General features: G+C 36.9%; 1 protein-coding gene across 1 annotated transcript in view; it reads right to left on the bottom strand.

Annotated features, from left to right (window-relative positions):
* The window catches only part of LOC138698490 (uncharacterized), a 713,766-nt gene that overhangs the window by 258,502 nt on the left and 438,980 nt on the right, over positions 1-16,284 (bottom strand). The gene's annotated exons all lie outside the window — the stretch shown is intronic.

Below are 16,284 nucleotides of genomic sequence, written 5' to 3' on the forward strand. Positions count from 1 at the left end.
ATTTACGGTATATTAGATTTACGAAAACATTCTGTAAGGCTACTAAATAAATAGGCCTATACCTGAAAATTTCACTTTTCTATACGAAAAGTTGAGAAAATATTTATTTTGAATAAAAAAATCAAACTTGTGAAAAATGAGCATTAAAATTAAAACTTACATTCTTATAATGCACTTATACTTCTCAGGCAAATCTAAAAATTAACTTGGATACAGTTTTAATAAGTTCTCTTCCCTTTATCCATTGAATCAGTGCTGGCCATCCCTGAATATAGCTCGACCAAGCGGCATATACCACCTCTTTCGTCTGTCTCTTTCCTTTCCGCTGTAAGCGCTCAGGCTCTCCTGGGCTCAAAAGCACGCGCTTGCTACTGTGGGCATCAATTGACATACCTGGCGTAGACGAACGACCGCGCTTTGTACAAGTTTAGCACGCTGTACCATTAACTTAACCCGAGCTATGATATGGATGACGATATGTAAATTAATGATGGTGAAATGAGTCTAGGTCCAACACCGAAAGTACCCAGCAATAAATTATGCTTCCATTGGTTGAGGGAAAACTCCGGAAATGACCCCATCCACATAACTTGTCCCAACCAGGATTTGAACCCGGACCCACTCATTTCACTGTCAGAAGCGCTGACTGTTACTCCAGAGCGGTGGACGTCTGTATCTTTACCAATTGAAAATGTCTACATCTCCATAAGTAAGTTTCATGAGATAAGCATTATGGAAGACTATCGTCTGAAATAAATATAACAAAAGGGATACACCCACTCCAATGGAATAGAGATAATTTTTACTTCCTCCCTAGATATTGAAATAAGTCTCACTGTACAATAATAGTACTTAATAATAATAATAATAATAATAATAATAATAATAATAATAATAATAATAATAATAATAATAATAATAATAAATATGAGAAATGTCTGTTTTTATTCGGTTGAGAAGCTTTTATCATCGAGTCTGCTGTCAAAAAATCTGAATGTTAGAATTTATAAAACAGTTATATTACCGGTTGTTCTGTATGGTTGTGAAACTTGGACTCTCACTTTGAGAGAGGAACAGAGGTTAAGGGTGTTCGAGAATAAAGTGGTTAAGAAAATATTTGGGGCTAAAGGGGATGAAGTTACAGGATAATGGAGAAAGTTACGCAACGCAGAACTGCACGCATTGTATTCTTCACCTGATGTAATTAGGAACATTAAATCCAGACGTTTGATGTGGACAGGGCATGTAGCATGTACGGGTGAATCCAGAAATGCGTATAGAGTGTTAGACCTGAGGGCAAAAGACCTTTGGGAAGCCGAGACTTACATGAGAGGATAATATTAAAATGAATTTGAGGGAGGTGGGATATGATGGTAGGGACTAGATTAATCTTGCACAGGATAGGGACCGATTGCGGGTTCCTTAACGCCATTTGTAAGTAAGTCCCTTCTTCGTTGTTCTCTTCAGTAACATTAACAAATATCGTTTCATGAAATAAGTTATCATATCATTTTCGACTCAATTCTAGTAAAGGCTGGTTCACAATAATCCGGGAACGAAAACGACAAGAAGAACGAGAACGGAAATATTGTTAAAATAAATGTATTTAAATGATACTTACTTACTGGCTATGACTATTGTGAACGTTCACATTTAAATACATTTATTTTAACATTATTTCCGTTCTCGTTGTCGTTCCCTTGCCCGGTTTATTGTGAACCAGCCTTAAGACCCGTGCGAAAACACACAATACCCCAGGTCTTCAAAAGAGATACGTCAGAAAGATGAGCCACCGGCGTGGCTTAGTCGGTTAAGGCGCTTGCCTGCCGGTCTGAAGTTGCGTTCGGGCGCGGGTTCGATCCCCGCTTGGGCTGATTACCTGGTTGGGTTTTTTCCGAGGTTTTCCCCAACCATAATGTGAATACACGGTAATCTCTGGCGAACCCTAGGCCTCATCTCGCCAAATATCATCTCGCTATCACCAATCTCATCGACGCTAAATAACCTAGTAGTTGATACAGCGTCGTTAAATAACCAACTAAAATAAAATAAAAATAAATCAGAAAGATGATAAGACAGGTGAGATGTATTAAGCTGTAAAGGTTTGTCAAAGTGGATATTATGATAAAAGATTATTTATATTGAATAATGGGACATATCGATGAATTCTGAGAAAACTGTCTGACAGAAAGTCTGTACGAGGTTTTTCGGGAATGGAGTCCCTCAGCGATAAGGAAAACTCATTGCAATTCTGAATCGGAAGCTGGATGAAGCCTGAAGGCGCGATTACCCGCCTGGCAGAAGCGCTCAAGTGTTAACTGGAACATGTGTGCGCGACCAGGTGTGCACGAGGAGTGCCAAATTTTGCGATGACATCGGCACTCGGTATTAATCACGGCAACTGTCAGCAGCGAGTACGAGGGTATTCAACGTGAGCAACAGTAGTCAAATCTGAAATGGGTCCGGGTGGCAGGAAGGAGACAGAGAAGCAAAAGGACTGGGAGACAAAGACAAATAAAAACAGTGAGAGAGGGAGAAAGAGAGACAGACTGGGGACAAACACAAAAAGAGGGAAGAGAGAGGGAGATGAAGATGAACAAAATTGAGAATTGGGAAAAAGAGACAAACAAAAGAGGAAAAGCGGAATATGACAAATTATAGACCAGGGATGTCGAACAGCGCTCTCGAGCTGTGAACTGCAGAGCCTTCACTCCTCCCTTACCGTGCAACGGTTGAACACAGGTAGCAGGCAGTCCGGCCGAATGATAGTAAACAAAAGCGAAACTGGGGCGGCTGGTACTTTGATAACTTTTATACATCTTACCAATTGATTAGGAACTCAGTTTAGATTTGCATTTGATGAACTCTGATAAACAAAGAATGGAGCCTACATGAGGATGAATAATAATAATAATAATAATAATAATAATAATAATAATAATAATAATAATAATATTAGAGTTTTATCTACTGGGTCATTCCATGAATGTTGTTCGTTAGTGAAGGAAGTAGGTAAATCATAATAATAATGTTGTTAATATTATGTTTAAAATATCAACTTTGTGTGTATGTGTTGTAGCAGTGCAACTTCAAGTTCAGAAACGTAAACTGTTTTGATGTATAAAATTAATTACTTTTAGTGTGACTTGATTTTTGTTCATAGTTTTTGTTACAGATTCAAAAATATCTCCTCCCCGAGTTCGATCCTTTAGTGAAATGACATCTACAAGATCTCCATGAACATTAAAATCTGAGTCGACACTCCTTATGAATGTACTGTAGCTAGCTGCGCCGTATCTTTCCGGTCGGTACTTTCATCAAGAGCTATAGTGAGTAATAAGTGAAAGTTTTCATTCTTGCTATCAGTTGTTCCTCCAAGTTATCTCCCATTTATGATACGCTCTCTGCAAAAATATTACGAGACAAACATATAGATTTAAAATCATTAACGTATTCCGGACATATCCCTTTTGCAACAGCTATGAGACAGCCTTTCACAAATTCTCCGTCAGTAAATAGCTTTGAAGCCGTTTCAATAATTTCACAAATTTTGTAGCTAGCATGAACCAAGCTTATTCTACTAACACCCGATGATGATGGAAGGTTTTCTGAATTCAATCTTGATTTTAATTCTTCTACAGCCTTTTCACGAGTGAAACCGGATAACTTTTCTGGTCCATAAGCTTCAGCATAATGCGTAGAATTAAAATTCCTTTTACTATTATGATGGCTAATGTATCCAAGTTCTTTTCTACATATTAAACAATGTGCCTTTCCGTCCTTTAAGATAAATAAATATTTATCTGTCCACTCACTATTGAATCGTCGTTCCATATCCATACCAGCCGCCAGAGTTGATAAACACACTGCGTACAGAACACTGCTACAGCGAGCTGACTGACTGTCGTTTCAGCTCAGCTACGGTAGGAAACAGTATTAATCGTTTCACAGTTTGAGAGCGCTGTTCGACATCCCTGTTATAGACAAATAAAAAAGCGCAAGAAAAAGAACGTGGGAGAAAGAGAGGAAAAATCAAATATTAGACAATAAATTACTTTACTCATAATGATAAAAAGTAACAGTAAATACAGAACAATAACACAAAGAAGCCTATGCAAATGAATCATATTTTTCTGAATATTATTTATCAGTCAGGATAGGAGAAGAAATGTCGGAAGTGAAATAAGGAGGGAATGCCCTTTATCACCTACCCTGTTCAACATCTACTTGCAGGATTAGCGAAAGACTGTTTTCAGAACATGGGAGCGGTGATAATAGGAGAAAGAAGAACACACAAACAACACAAACAAATACAATCACCAGGCGTATAGAAACTCACATGCAAACACCTGCAACAACTTCTACATAGGACAGATAGGCAGATCATTTCAAACACATTACAAAGAACACATCACAGCCATAACAAAATCACAAAACATTTCCACATATGCAGAACAAATCATAAATGCAAACCACACCTACAGCAACACAAATACAGACATGGACATTCTGTACATTCAACCAAAAAAAAAAACAGAAACTAAACACACTAGAACAATACGAAATATACAGACACACAAAAACACAACCCTCCATGATATTCTCAACACACAACTCAATTTCAGAACACACTATTTGACTCCACATTACATTACACAAACACACCCCCACAGGAAGCACAATCAGAAGGCGCGAAAACCAGTAACAACCAGTTCTGAAGATAACCTACAATAGGTTGAAACTAGTCAACAACAAGGTACCTAATTTTAACACGTGAAAGTAAGTACAGTATAGGCCTATATTCCGAAGTATAAGATTTGCTGATATGGCGTTGTTAGCAGAAGAGGAGATGATACTAATGGATATGCTACAGGAGCTAAATGACAGCTGTGAGCAGTATGAGATGAAGATAAATGCAAACAAGGCGAAGATCATGGCCATAGGAAGAAAAATAAAGAAGGTAAACTTGCGAATTCTAAATGAGACAGTACACAAGTGGACAGCTTCAAATACAGTACTTGGGGGTCTACAATAAGTAGTAACATGAACTACTGCCGGGAAGTCAAACGGAGGACAGCATTATATAGGAAGCTTTCAACAGAAAAAGAGCTTCTTCTGGGGACCTCTGGAAAAAGAACTAAGGAAGAGACTAGTGAAGTGCTTTGTGTGGAGTGTAGCATTGTATGCGAGTAGAAACGTGGACATTACGACGAAGTGAAGAAAAGCGACTAGAAGAATTTGAAATGTGGTTATGGAGAACGACAGAGCGTGTGAAATGGACAGACAGAATAAGAAATGAAGCTGTGTTGGAAAGAGTAAGTGAAGAAGGAATGATGCTGAAACTGATCAGAAAGAGAAAAAGGAATTCGTTGGGTCACTGTCTGAGAAGAAATTGCCTACTGAAGGATGCACTAGATGAACTGGTGAACGGGAGAATAGTTCGGAGCAAAAGAAGATATCAGATGAGAGACGGCATTAAGATAACATATGGATCGTATGAGGAGACAAAGAGGGAGGCAGAAAATAGGAAAGATTGGAGAATGCTGAGTTTGCAGTGAAAGACGTGGCCGTGAGAAGAAAAGTATGAATGAATGAATTATTTATGAAACAATACAATACCTTTAGTCTGATTAGTGTAATATAGGCCTATGTAGCTAGTCGGTGATGTATGAAATGGAGGGGAAAAGGAGCTGGCCACCCTACCCCACTATCTCCTGGCCTAGTTCCTTCAATAATGGTTCCATGTTGGTATCACTTGTGAGACTGAGACCTGTCTTCGGACAGTTGACTAAACAATAACAAACAAATTACATTTATTGCTTGTGAAGTAGTTGTATAATTATGTGAAGTTTTATATACATTATTATAATCCCGTGAAAGAAATTTACCTGCAGAACGGTTAGAAGAAACCATATTTGGGAAGAAAAAGAAAGGAGTAAAATGAGCAAAATCCTAATTCTTTATACTGACTATTACACTTTTATTACGTCATACTACTCTGGACCAATAAAACGGTACGAAAGGACCTCTGTCAACTAATCATGGCTGCTTATCGCACAATTTTATCGCTTCCCCAGCATTTGTTTAATTTTATCGCTTCCCTAGCACTTGTTTTTTTATCACTATCCTAGCATTTGTTTCTTTGTTTGCTAACATTTCAAACTGCAAATTCTTTACGGTACTATAAAACATGCTTTGTGATCGTCATTTGTTTACAGCATAGATAGTCAACTGAAAATGGCGGCTCCATTCAAACATTTTGGTGAAGATAACATTAGTGAAATAGAATTTTAGTAAGTCAATTAATATCTATTTTACTATATTAGAGTATTTTATTTCTTCTAATCTTTATATAATTCCTCCTGTTTTTATCATCTTCGTACCATTTGTTTCTTTGTTTGCCAACATTTCAAACTGAAAATTTTTTACGGTACTATAAAACATGCTTTGCGATCGTCATTTGTTTACAGCATAGACAGTCAACTGAAAATGGCGGCTCCGTTCAAACGTTTTGGTGACGCTAACATTAGTGAAACAGAATTTCAGTAAGTCAATTAATATTTTATTGTATTAGAGTACTTTATTTCTTCTAATCTTTATATACTTTCTTCTAATCGCGTAATAGTCGATTAAATCCCACTCGAATTCTGATTTTCTCTAGATAAATCAAAACCTCTAGTGAGATTACTGTTGAAAAAATATTAAATACAGCAAATCTACATCCACAGTCAATCCGTCATGGAAACCTTACCCACAATCTAAAGCTGGTTGTTTAACAGTCACGCCATGAAATATGAAGATAAAGCATGTGTAATTCATACTGCAGCGTTTTTTTTATCAGTGCAAGCCAGCGATCAGAGTACAGGTGAAAACTGTGACCATGCACCACGCATGGTTCATTCGCAAGCACGACACGCATCAAGCCAGTGAATCTGCGTACAAATTTGATGCGTGACACAGTTGTACGCAGAATGCGTGTGGCATTCAGAGTGATGCGGCAGTGTCATTGACTCACTAATGGACAGCTTTCTCTCCAAAATAATGTAGCCTAGCTACGGACGCGTAGAGCCAGACAGTGTCCTAGCAACCAAACGATTACTTGTTACAGTACTCCTTTAACTGTTCTATTTGTGAGAACAGTGATAGTACTAGTGTAGTACTAGGTCTAGTTGTAGTTGTGGTAGAAGTGTTAATAGGAGTAACAGTGGTGCTAGTAATGGTAGTACGAAGTTTTTTCAACTGCAATGTAACTAATGAAGGACAAATATTGCCTAGAACCCTCTATCATGGACAGGTTTCTTTTATGTGCCGTAAATCTACAGCATGGGACCCAGAACTTTACTTCCCTCCCGGTTATATCCAGGCCAAGGATTTATTGCCCAACAAAATTTCTCGCTTGGGACGGGCCTGAACCCTCGAACCTCTGATACAATGACCAGCATGGTGATTAACAGACCTATGAGAACAATGGCTATGTAACGTTTACAATAAAAATAATACTTACTTACTTACTTACTTACTTACTTACTTACTGGCTTTTAAGGAACCCGGAGGTTCACTGCCGCCCTCACATAAGCCCGCCATTGGTCCCTATCCTGAGCAAAATTAATCCATTCTCTATCATCATATCCCACCTCCCTCAAATTCATTTTAATATTAACCTCCCATCTATGTCTCGGCCTCCCCAAAGGTCTTTTTCCCTCCGGTCTCCCAACTAACACTCTACATGCATTTCTGGATTCGCCCATATGTGCTACATGCCCTGCCCATCTCAAGCGTCTGGATTTAATGTTCCTAATTATGCCAGGTGAAGAATACAAATCGTGCAGTTCTGTGTTGTGTAACTTTCTCCATTCTCCTGTAACTTCATCCCTCTTAGCCCCAAATATTTTCCTAAGCATCTTAATCTCAAACACCCGTATTCTCTGTTCCTCTCTCAAAGTGAGAGTCCAAGTTTCACAACCATACACAACAACCGGTAATATAACTGTTTTATATATTCTAACTTTCAGATTTTTCGACAGCAGACTGGATGATAAAAGTTTCTCCACCGAATAATAACAGGCATTTGCCATATTTATTCTGTGTTTAATTTCCTCCCAAGTATCATTTATATTTGTTACTGTTGCTCCCAGATATTTGAACTTCTCCACCTCTTCAAAAGATAAATTTCCAATTTTTATATTTCCATTTCGTACAATATTCTGGTCACGAGACATAATCATATACTTTGTCTTTTCGGGATTTACTTCCAAACCTATCGCTTTACTTGCTTCCAGTAAAATTTTTACAGAAAGTGACGATTTTAGAAACAATATAATTACCGGTACTGACCTTTTGGCAATTAATACGTATTATTTGATCAATGTTCTATGGACTATATGGGATTTAATGAAAGAGTTTTATTATGACGCTTTACAGAAAAGTGGAATTATTTACGTGGTGATTTCCGTACTGAAAATACCAAAATATCTAAGGTACGTTTAGGAGAACTTGAAGACCAATACAATCCATCCTGGCACTTTTATAAATTGTTATTGTTTTTAAAGACAATTTTGAAAAAGCAGAGTAGGTTCAGCTACACTGACTGGCAGGCGCAAACAAACTTCGTTCTGATCAGCCCGACCTTCTGCCCAGCCACCAGCTGGCTTACGAGCGACCAACACGGTAACCAGCCAGGCTCCGTCTTGTACATTCCGACTTTCTGTCCAACGACCAACTAGGTTACGAGCGACCAACTCGGTAACGAACTAGTCTCCGTCTTGTACGTACCCATAGCTCCACTCATATGCATCAACTTACTCTACAGATTCCAGAAACGAAGTGTAGTTGTATTTGGAGCAAGAATTAAACTAGTCCTGGACTTGTATATGTAGAATTCGTATTTTGCTAATATAATATGATATGTGTCAGAGGAAGAACAATTGTTTGTATGCATCTGAAGTCTGATTAGTGTGACATGTAGCTAAAGTCTGTGTGCTGAATCTTGTCTCACTGTGAAAAGAGAGAGAAAGGAGATATGTCTTACCTCGTCTGTGTTGTTATTGTGATGGGGGGAATGAAGCGATGTCAGTGGCGGAAGGGACTAGTTGATACATTCTGTAGCGCAAAATAAAGTAACAAAATATCTCTCTTCGTACTGTATAGTTCCGTCACTGAGCTTGTCTTTCAAGAAATTGAGTTCCGGTAGCCTGTACAATAACAAGGTTTTGAAAGGAATCCTGAAAATTTACAACCCTCCTATAATCTCCACCCTCATTTGAAGGGACTTGGTTTTATTGCTACTGAGACAAGTTAAACCTTACCAAGTATAGTGTGATGTATGCAATGGAGGGAGAAAGGAACTGGCCACCCTACCCCATTATCTCCTGGCCTAGTTGTCTCGTAAGTGGTGGCTTCTTGGTATCACTTGTGAGGTTCAGACCTGTTTTCGGATAGTTGATTCGCATGTAAAGATATTTAAGATTATTGATAGTTATTAATAAAATTATGACCAAGTATTGTTTATATTTTATTATTCGTGAACTTTACTCAGACAATAATGATCTTTTGCTAGTACTATATCAGATTTTAAATGTTTGGCGCAAAAACCAGGTAACTCCAATTTTGTTTTCGCATTTACTCGAAAAGTGTTTTTCTGGACTTAACTATTTTTTGCACCAAACCCCTCAATTTCAAAAGAGCACACATGTAACTAGAGATTTTCCTGCATCTCGATGTTCTTAGATTTGGTGATTTAGTAAAACAATATATTAAATATATCTCTAATAAAACGTCATGTAGAAAACTGAAGTTTCACATCTGACACACAAACTGACACGTAAACTTAAGCAGCTGTGTCACATGCAGGCATTAACGCCTACGGTCACCGTTCCCTTCAAACAAACACGTCAAGTCCACAAATCTTCGTCACTTGCTACGGAACACTCCGGCACAGTACGATCACGAGCAGGCAATTATGAAAGAAGAATGGTAAGGTCACGCACGGGGTCGTGGCCCATTTTAGGCAGGTTTCCGAAAGGAGAACGAGATGAGAGCTGGCAGGGATCAGATGACCACCCAATTCGAGGGCGTGGGACCGATACATGTTACATACAGTATATCTTGCGACGGAGCCGTATAGAAATGTGCATTTGTAATAAAAGTTAGATCATTCGTTAGATTAGTCTATTAAATGAGCCGTTCACAGCAGAAGTGATGTAAGTCAAAATTGGATAATGAGATTTAAAGTAAAAATTCTGTAAAATACAGCGCAAAGTAACAATTAATATGTCCTTCGTGCTATCCACTGACTACTAATAGTTTATATAAATTGAATATTAATTGCTACTTTGTGCTGTATTTTACAGAATGTTAACTTTAACCCTCATTACCCATTTTTGACTTACACCACTTTTGCTCTCAACAACTGAATACAGAAGTCGGAACAAAAAAATAAGAATCTATGCCTAGATACATGAACATAGAAATATATAAGTCTATATTTAGATTATACAGGGACATCATTTTATTTTTACTAACATTTTTAATATTAACTTGTCTATACCTCTGGATCAACGCCTTTTGCTACCCCGTTCCACGACTGGAGTTCGATGATACTGGCATAAAATACAAACAAATCACTTTACTAGGTATAGGAGGGAAGAAAAGTTAGTTCATCCATTTACGTAAACTAGGAAATATTGCGCTTTTGAGTTTGATAATTTTCATTAGGTTTTTGTTTAATAAAAATACAGTACAGGATTAACAATGAGTGTTTTTACTCACGAACTGAGCTGTCCATGCGGACGTATTCATTATGCAGTGTATATTATACTGTCTACAGGACATTAGCGTACAATATAGAGAATGAAGTTAAATGGAAAAATAATCATAATATGCATATTTAAACACTTTTTTTTAATGGTGGCCGTTCATTTCGATACAGGCTTCAGTTCTAATGTGCATATTATCGCACTATAGACTATGGTAAATAATTCCAATTACCAGTTTTGTCCTTCGTACTAGTAACTAATGTTGAAATAATTCCGTACCTATTCTATAAAAGGATACCTTAGATACTGTAAATTCAATCTTCACTTCTGCCTGATCCGAAAAGATAAAATTACTCAGACATACTTTCTACTGTCCGTCCAAGTGGTTATGTCGTATGGTCGTAGAAAGGGAGGAAATCACGTGAGAGTTAATTACTTAATAAGGCTCTTTTATTTAAGTTATTTTAAACAGTTGTATAATATTGCGTAGACGTCCAATTCCTAACAGAAATTAATGTTCTGAGAGAGGCGCTAAGACAGCCCAGCCACTAGCTGGCGAATAAAAGCTGGTGGGGGAAACCGGGATACGACGTAGACAAATGGACGACAGAACCTGTGCGAAAATGATTCAATATTGAAAGCTCTTTCGTCACTGAAAAACGCGAACAAATTTTTGGAACGTACTGTTTACTATGACCGCAAGGCTACTATGACTATATGCGGTCTTTTATCTGTGTGGAGGACGGTTGAACTTCATTAGTAGAAGGGGTGGGAGCGAAGTACATTCAAAAACTCAGGTACAATAAAAATTGAAGTAAAAATAAAATGATGTCCCTGTATAAGTCCTATTTAAAAATAGTTTCTTAAAAAAGAACAATTCACGTATACAGTAAACAGCTTGTGAACATGACTTACTTTCTGAGACAATGATTAAATTCATTATCAACCTAGCTCACTACTATAAAATATTTCCAATTTTTTTTATGTATTAAAGTGAAGTTAATTAAGTATTTCGACAAATTTAATGTTTGAAGTTAAAAACAATTTGGTTTGCGTCACAAAATCAGTACAGATAATAATATATTTAAAGTTACTGAAAAAATAATTGGAGAGCTAGATCAAGGGAATAATTGAGAGGGTGAGCGCAACAGTGGTCTAACCCTCCTTAATGCGAAAAATTAAATATTGAGTCTTCTGTTGATTTTGATGTCAACTATCATACTACGAAGTAGAATAGACCAATCCACCATTATATACGACCCCGCGTAGCTTGTGAGGAAGCATGCAATTTTTCCTCTGAAAATATCATATATACAGGGACATCATTTTATTTTTACTTGCATTTTTATTGTACCTGCATTTCTGAATGTACTTCACTCCCACCCCTTCACTAGTATCCTTGCTCCCGTCAGACACACAAACTTACGGCCGCTGTTGCATTCGAAGTCTTCAAGCAGTGAAGTAAACACTGCAGTGTATAGTGTGTTTCAGAAATATGGCTGCGTTTTCTGTAGAAGAAAGAACCTATATTAATAATATCGCACTAAAAAATTATATTCAAGAAATGATAAATTCAATTTCAGAGAATATGCTTCAAAATGTTTTTAATAATATGCGTAAAGAATTGAAGCCTGCATTGTAATGAACGGCAACCATTTTCAGCAACTTGTTTAAAAATTCAGATTAGCTTTTTTTGAATTGAGGTGGCTAGAAGCAAAGGAATACTAGTGACATTTGTAATAACATGAGTTAAGTGCATCCAGTGTAAGCTAAAGTATCTAAAATTTTAGTGGCAAAGGGATATTTTAATCTCATCACACATTAAAATTTAAATAAAAATTTCACCGATTTTACGAAAGCTTAAATATTTAAACCCCATTTTCTTAAAAGTAACTTAAGTGCACTTACAGCCATTTACTTATGACCCCCTCAATTTAAATGCACTCTCTATATTGTATGTTAACACCAATAATTAATATGCTAAATAAAGTAGACATTACATAACGAACATAGCCGCCTGAAAAGTTGAGTTTTTGAAAAAAAAATGTTACTACTCTACTGTATTTTGATAAATTCCATAAAAGTGATGATAAAACTGAAAATCGTAATATCGTATTTCCCTACAACATAAATGGATACACTACTTTTCTCTCCTCCTATAGCTAGTAAAATGATTTGTTTACATATTGCACTAGCAACTCCAAACTTTTGTAATGGAAGGGGGGTAACAGTGTTTCCGAGTATAGCCAGGTTAATGTTAAAAATGTTGGTAAAAATAAAGTGATGTCCCTGTATATATATATATATATATATATATATATATATATATGACTGATCAGTCATTGCCGAGCAGCCACGACGTATGCATCTAACTTCCGCAACCATCATCATCACTAAAACTCGGCCATGCTGAATCTTGAAGCGTGACATTATTTTCCGTCAAAAGAATTGTGTAACATCTTACTACTGTATGTATCAAGCTTGTAGTCACGTCTTTGTATTTTAACATTGAATACTCTATATTCTAACATAATTTATATTATACATTTTACATGATACTTATTAATTCCAAAACAAACCATGCATTTGCATGACCAATATTGTGTGTATTCATAAATTTGAAGATAGCATCATAACGCTACTAATCACGTCTTTGTATCATTGAACAATTTACTTCTTCATTTTATTTATATTGCACATTCCTGCATATTACTTGTTGTTCCATGTATTTAGCATGTTCCTTTGTATGTAACCATGGATCTGAAGATGGCACCTTAATGCCGAAAACGTTAATCACTTAATAAAATGTACTATAGTAATTAACATTATATTATACTTTGACAAGCAAATAGACGGCCCTCATATAATATACACATATTCACAATTATTCCTGCTTATCGGCCAACCATTACTATCATTATGAAATTTCTCGGAATTATTGCCTTGGTATTTTCTTAGATGTAAGAAAAGCGTTTGATACTATTAATCACAAAATGGTAATAGGAATGTTAATAAAATGGGATAGAGGAGACGGCCTCCAGATATGGAGGGTAGCTGCGAATATATTGAATAAGCAGTCGTGGACAGCCGATAAGGGGTGGTCCTCCAGCTTGGGGGTTGGGCGAAGGGCTAACAACCCATCACCGTAAAAAATAACTTGTTACGAATCCCTACAATAAGCCTCGGAATGAGACTGATTCTTTGGCACGACCACAGCAAAGGAATAAGGTTATGAGAACACTCGGGAGGAAATTAAACGCAGAATAAATATGGGAAATGCGTGTTATTATTCGGTTGAGAAGCTTTTGTCATCCAGTCTGCTGTCAAAAAGACTGAAAGTTAGAATTTATAAAACAGTTATATTACTGGTTGTTCTGTATGGTTGTGAAACTTGGACTCTCACTTTGAGACAGGAACAGAGATTAAGGGCGTTTGAGAATAAGGTTCTTAGGAAAATATTTGAGGCTAAGAGGGATGAAGTTACAGGAGAATGGAGACAGTTACATAACGCAGAACTTCACGCATTGTATTCTTCACCTGACATAATCAGGAACATTAAATCCAGACGTCTGAGATGGGCAGGGCATGAAGCGCGTATGGGCGAATCCAGAAATGCATATAGAGTGTTAGTTGGGAGACCGGAGGGGAAAAAAGACCTTTGGGGAGGCCGAGACGTAGATGGGAGGATAATATTAAAATGGATTTGAGGGAGATGGGATATGATGATAAAGAGTGGATTAATCTTGCACAGGATAGGGACCAATGGCGGGCTTATGTGAGGGCGGCAATGAACCTTCGGGTTCCTTAAAAGCCATTTGTAAGTAATAATAATAATAATAATAATAATAATAATAATAATAATAATAAATATTTTAATTTTTTTTCAAATTATCCTCAGAATTGAAATTAAGAACAATCTTCTCTATCACAGAAAGGCTAATGTGACGTAAATGCACTTTTACAAACATACACGAACTGTTGCATGGACACCCCTCACTTTGCTGTGGGGCGAGGTTGCTCAGAGTTTCCCAGGCTGCAACTAGATCAAAGCTATCCCATCGTGCCCTCGAGCCTCGATAGCAGTTTATTTTCATTCAGAATTCCTTCGCACGTCTTTCACTCGGTTCTCGTATGAAATCCTCATAATGAGGTGGCCTGGATCATTTATCACGTGCAGTCATTTGTTCGAGTAAATTTCAACGGTCAAGCAGATTACAGCGTGCAGCCCTACTTCTAGCTGCAAATTCGAATCCCGCCACAGGATATTAGGCCTACTTATTACTGTCATTCACCGACACTTCATACTTGACCCATGACAAAAGGTTAGGAGACAAAGAGTTTATGCATTCACGTAGGTAGCAAATTATGCACGTAGGTACGTATTCCTACAAAGGTTATTATTTAGTCAGCTGTCCGAAGACAGTTTTGAACCTCGTGACACCAATAAGTAGAGACCTGAAAATTCCGCTTTTGCGAAATCTGCGAAATTTTTTATTGTGGGGTAGAAAATATTTTTCTTCATCTGTAAGGTGATTAAGCATTATATATATTTATATATATATATATATATATATATATATATATATATATATATATTATATATACAGGGCTTTCATTTCAAAACTTCCCAGTCTAAATAACTAATTATTTAAATTGAATTCAACTTAAACAAGAAACACGTCAATGTAGATATTGAGGGGGAAGTCTGGAACCAGGCTTATTTGCATTTTAGATTTCACTCCCATCCCCAGCCACTCTCACTTTGAAATTTCAAATGGCACCCATATATTCTGCTTACTGACCTAAGCGTTACTTCGGCGCACAGACTACAACGTGTTCATAATATGTGCGTCCGTTTCGTCTGCAATATTCGCCGGGCTGATCACGTAACACCATCCCTCGAAATGTTGTCCTGGCTCCGTCTAGAAGATCGTAGAAAAATCCACTGTCTTTCCCTTCTCTTTCACTTATTGCATTTCTCCACTCCTGTCTATCTTGCGTCTCGTTTTCAAAATTTATCCACTCATCATAACCTAGACATACGATCACAACACTCCTCAATATTATTCATTCCCTTCCACCGAACATCCTCATATTCATCTTCTTTCACTGTGGCTGTTCCTCGGCTTTGGAATTCCCTACCGAGTAATGTCAGGGACTGTCAGACATCAAAGCAATTTAAGAATAGGCTAACGAAATATTTTTCTAACAATTCTTGTTAACAATAATAGCCGTTTCAGGTTTCTCAAAGTTTAATGGTTATATATATCACCAGATAAATATGTAAATTATCTCATTATTATTATTATTATTATTATTATTATTATTATTATTATAACTATTTCTTACCAATGTTTATTATTGTCACACTAACATTACTTATCCAACTTTCATTATTTACTTTCATGTTGTTTTATGGTCTAGATATTAATGTAATAACTATGTACAGTGTAAGCAATAATTGTATTCAATTAGATAGAATTAGAGTCTGGCTGGGCGGAAGAGAAGGCTTACTGGCCTTAGCTCTGCC

This window comes from Periplaneta americana, chromosome 4 (genome assembly GCF_040183065.1).
Source record: "Periplaneta americana isolate PAMFEO1 chromosome 4, P.americana_PAMFEO1_priV1, whole genome shotgun sequence".
Classification (NCBI taxonomy): Eukaryota; Metazoa; Arthropoda; class Insecta; order Blattodea; family Blattidae; genus Periplaneta; species Periplaneta americana.